A 4871-nucleotide genomic window follows, 5' to 3' on the forward strand; every position below is an offset into this window, starting at 1 on the left:
CTATAAAAACAGGGGATAAAAGCAAGATTAGCATACCTGAAGTTTCAGCCACCACAGCTAAACACTCCTCCAACAAGGCACTTACCCCGGCCTAATCTTCTCTCAGCTATTTACTATACAACTCCAAGACAGCAGTGCTTCATTTGTAAACTAAACTATTTTCTGCTTACTTTAATATTTGTTTAATTAAGACTGCTTTCACTCAGTTTCTCTTCCTGATCACAAGGAGACATTTACTCCCTGGAATGTAACATTCAGGTCTGTTCAGTCTAAGGACAGCTAGCAAGCTAAATTTTGCAAGGAGAGTTCAAACTAGCTCACCAGCTTTGTCCTAGAGAAGCTGCCACCACCACAGCCACGGAGGAGAGGACACACTTCCTTCCGTGTCCCTGCACACCCAGAAAGACATAACCACACACCAGTGGGGGGACTGGAGGGAGAGGAATGTGAAGATACACAGTACAAGGACCGGTTTGGGAACTCCTTGTCAAAGCAACTGGATCATCTTGTGTTCACTGTATGAATAATAAGCCAGTGGGCAAACTACTAGCCCAGAATTCTTTCCAATTTCCTGCAGCAGTCAACACAGCACAAACCCTGTGCCTCTGACTCTGTCCCTTACAGAGAGGTACCAGCCCTGGCCTGCCAAGTCAGAAGGGCACTCAAAGGTAAAAGGAGACAGTCGGGGATTGCAGTAAGGGGGGACTGAGCTGGGCAAACTGGGTGAGAGAGGCACCTAAACATCACTTAATGCAAGTGTAAGGTTAAGCTCGTCTCCAACGGCATTCGGGGACATCTCCACAGATGGATGCTGACAGATGTGAGCTCCTTCCCCTGCTCTCCAAGCTAACTGATGTAAGCCTGCTCTAGAATCACACTGGTGCATTCCACCGGCGCTGCACCCGAGCTAATACCCCCTGAGGGACAGGCAAACTGCAGCCTCACAGCACCCCTCGCCTACATTTAGTTCTTGGCTATAATAAGCAGTGCAGAACAAAGTAGCTACAGCTACAGATCTAAAGCAGGGTGTATTCCACAGTGTTTGCTTCCTTTTCCAGCAAAACCACTGAATGGGATCTTCACTAGGAGTCTGATCTCACTCTGTTGTAACTGGAATGTCACCAGAGAATAAGCAAAAGGAACAGATGAAAGAGCATTTTACACAGATATGTTTTAAATGAAGACAAGGGCAAATGACAAATATAACTAAAGGTGTTTCTAAAATTTGAGTTTTACTGCAACAGAAAGACACCTACAGGAACCCTGGTTGTTGACACTATCGGCTGGGCAGTTATTTCACTGCAAGACTCAGAAACATGGGGTACTGAAAAAAGGCTATCTGAAATAATCTTGAAAGACTGAGAGCACTGCTTTTAAGAAAAGAATAGAAAACATTCTCTTCAATGCCTCGAATGAAAAGGGCTCCAAGTCCTGACCATTTTCTTCGCACAGTCCATTCTGTCCCATCCTCTTTTAGAAAGTCAACAACTTCACTGTGTTAGAAATGCCAGCAGCTGGAAAATAAAATTTTCCTCCAGTACCAGCACAGTGATCCTGTAGTGAAGCTCTGATGACAGGCACCTTGTGTATCAACATCTCCAGAACCAAACAGACCCCAGAAATGGGATTCTGAAAGCATTAACACGTCTTGTCCATTCCACACCAGGGAGTGCCAGGTGATGTCTTGCTTTTTTTTTAAGCTGTACTGCATCCATGGTTCCAGCCCTCTGCCCACATGCTTTCCCCTCACATTTGGGATGCAGAGGACTTGAACGAAGGTACAAAGACCTACTATTTCAATGCTGAAAAAATAAATTAAGAACTTACAAAAGCTATGCCAAAAGGAGCGGTGTCAGGTATAACACACCCTGACACAATTTGGAACTTTCCATTTCAACACGCCCTTTGTGAGCTCTCTTTCTGTTAGTTGTTAATTACTTAAAAAAAATGAATCTGTAAGTTTAGGGAATTCCTAGCTGATAATTTGGAGCTGAAATCACACACCATGTGCTCAAAGGAAAGAAAAACCCTGGCTGTAGCTAGCAGAAGATGGCATAAAGTACAGAGGTGTGCATGAACAGATCACCAGTACCAAAGCTGTCCACTCCCAGAGCTCTGCAAACCCCTACTCATGCTTAGCACACAGTTACCACTCTGGCACAGAACCCTTCAAGTAAAGGGCAAAATAAGAGAGTCAAAGCAACGTTTACATTATCAGCTTTTGGGATATTTCCCCCTTTCCCCCCCCCCCCTCTTTATTTAAACCTGCACCCTTATCTCTAAAGCCTCCCAGCTGCCACTGGATTACAGAGAGCCAACACACCACCTCACTAGGGCAGGAGAAAATACCCTGCAAAAAGTGGAGCTTTTTAAGTAGATGCAGCAGATAAAATGCATTTTAACTTCTTCCGTTCAACTTGAAATGGGAACCTCAGTTTTTACTATAGGGTCAGCAGGGAGATAAGCACAAAAGTTAGAACACAGCAAAAGTAAGCAGACCCAGCCCTTATCTGACTAAATGACCTTGAGTAATGTACTGCTAGCCATGGCTTTTGTCCTGCTGTGTGCCAGTCTTCACTTCCCCCTGCCCCCCTTTCATGTTTTATAAACCCATCTGAAATACACTGGGAAAAAGCATCACTACCACAGAACTGTTTCTACAAACAATTTCCCCAAAATGAACATCTCGAACAAACACAAACCTGAGCTACAACTGCAATGGTAAAGCAAAGACAGACAAATAAAACAACTCAAAGCTCTGTGAGGCAATCTCTCCAGAGAAGGAGACTCCACAACCTCTCTGAGCAGCCTGTTCCAGGGCTCTGGCACCCTCACAGCAAAGAAGTTCCTCCTTATGTACAGATGGAGCTTCCCATGTTCCAGTTCAGGCCTGTTAGCCCTTGTCCTGTCACTAGGCACTGTTGGAAGGTGTCTGGCCCCATCCTCTTGCCCCCTGCCCTTTAGCTTTTGATAAGCATTGATCACATCCCCTCTCAGTCTTCCTCTCTCCAGGCTGAACAACCCCAAGGCTCTCAGCCTTTCCTGGGCACAGAGATGCTCCAGACCCCTCATCCTCTTCGAAGCCTTCACTGGACTCTCTCCAGTAGTTCCCTGTCTCTCTTGAACTGGGGAGGCCAGAACTGGACTCAGTACTTCAGAGCAGAATACTCAAGTCTGAGTGCCAATTTTTCCAGAGCTCTGTAGGAAGCAGCAAAACCACCCACAACCATTTCAGCTTCACATCACAGATGGTTTTACTAAGTGCTAGAGTAATTGCAAAGCCCTAAATCTATTTGAGGATGTTCTGAAAAAGTACTCTGCAAGGGAATAAAGTTAGTCCAATACCCATTCACCCCCACAGAAATTAGAAGTTAGAGCCTGGTAATAGAAATACATACATAGAAATAAATACAGCCTGTTGAGTCTCAGTAAGTCTCAGGACATTCATCCACTTTCAAGGTATCCAAGAGAGCACACTATAGGTGCCCCAAGCCACAGCCTTTCCTCTTCATAGCATTTCCAGAAATTTGGATTCAGGCAGTACACAGGGCAGGTTACAAGCAGAACAGCATGTGTATGAAGAGGGACTCAGTGGGGGCTGCAAACGTACATGTTGTGCTGTACATGAGACTACCCAGGAGAACAGGAGAGGGTAAGAACTAAGCAAGACACTGTTTTGTCAACAAGAACAAAACTTAGGAACAGCCCAGTAGAAATCTGTTTTTATCCAAAGTACATGCAGCTCGGCTTATTTTCTGTCACCCTTACTCAAAAGGGAACAAACATCCTCTCTCTCACCCCAAAGTGCCACAGAAGGAAAGCCACCTTGTCTAGGAGCAGCCGGATGGATCAGCCACCACCTGTGAGCCAGAAACCAATCCACTCACTTGAGGTATGGTGCAGATGATGCAGGACAGACCATCTCAAAACCCCAGCACTCACTTGAAAATGTAGGGTTTGACACATCTCAAACATTAAAGAGTCCAGCACAGATACTGACAGCAATGTCAAATCACTTCTTCCAAAGGTATTCCAGATTCCTCACTCTTCCACCATAGCACATCCCAGTGACTCTGAAGAATGCAGTTAATGTGATTGATCAGGAAAGTCTTCCCTGTTCTGAATTATTTAGCTATTCATGATAAAACACTGTATTGCACACCCCAATGTTAGTGTCACAGCTCTCTTAAGAATGAAGACAATCGTCATTCACATTTGGTAACAAACCACTAGTGACAACTTAGTCCTGCTGTTCTGTGCAGGAAAAGATGCCTACACCTTTACAAAGCCTCTACAGAACTAGATTAAATCAAGGATTTTTGCAAGGGGGGAATATTTTACCACTTGCCACTGATTCTTTTCATTCTATAAATACTAATGGGGGAAAAAAAAAAGCCCACATTCAAGAGGCTGCACACAACTCACTGCACAAAAATGTGGGGTGCTGCACTCCCACAAACACATGCAGAGCATGTTTCTCAACACATTTGCTTCCAGCATGAAAGAGCAGGAAGGTTCCAACACTGCAGCGCCTGACCTGGAGTTGGCAGCTCAGAAGATTTTGAAACCTTCCATTTCAGGCTAACCTGAGCTGTAGGCTCACACAAACCAAATATATCCTTTTAGGTATAACAAACTTAAAACCAGCAAAACCAGCACAAGCAAAGCACGGCTAGGTTACAGAATTGTTTAATGTTCCATCTCCTTTGGGGGGGTTAGGGAGCCTCAGACTCTCCCCATAAACAGGACAGCAGCCACGAAACACCGACTCAGATCCATGTCCAGTTTGGGGGGTTATTTTATGCTTTAGCCTAAACCTGTCAGAACCATCCTGCTTTCCCACTTAACCTGTGGTACATACTGGGGCACTT

This window comes from Merops nubicus, unplaced genomic scaffold (assembly GCF_000691845.1).
Source record: "Merops nubicus isolate BGI_N331 unplaced genomic scaffold, ASM69184v1 Scaffold16296, whole genome shotgun sequence".
NCBI lineage: Eukaryota > Metazoa > Chordata > Aves > Coraciiformes > Meropidae > Merops > Merops nubicus.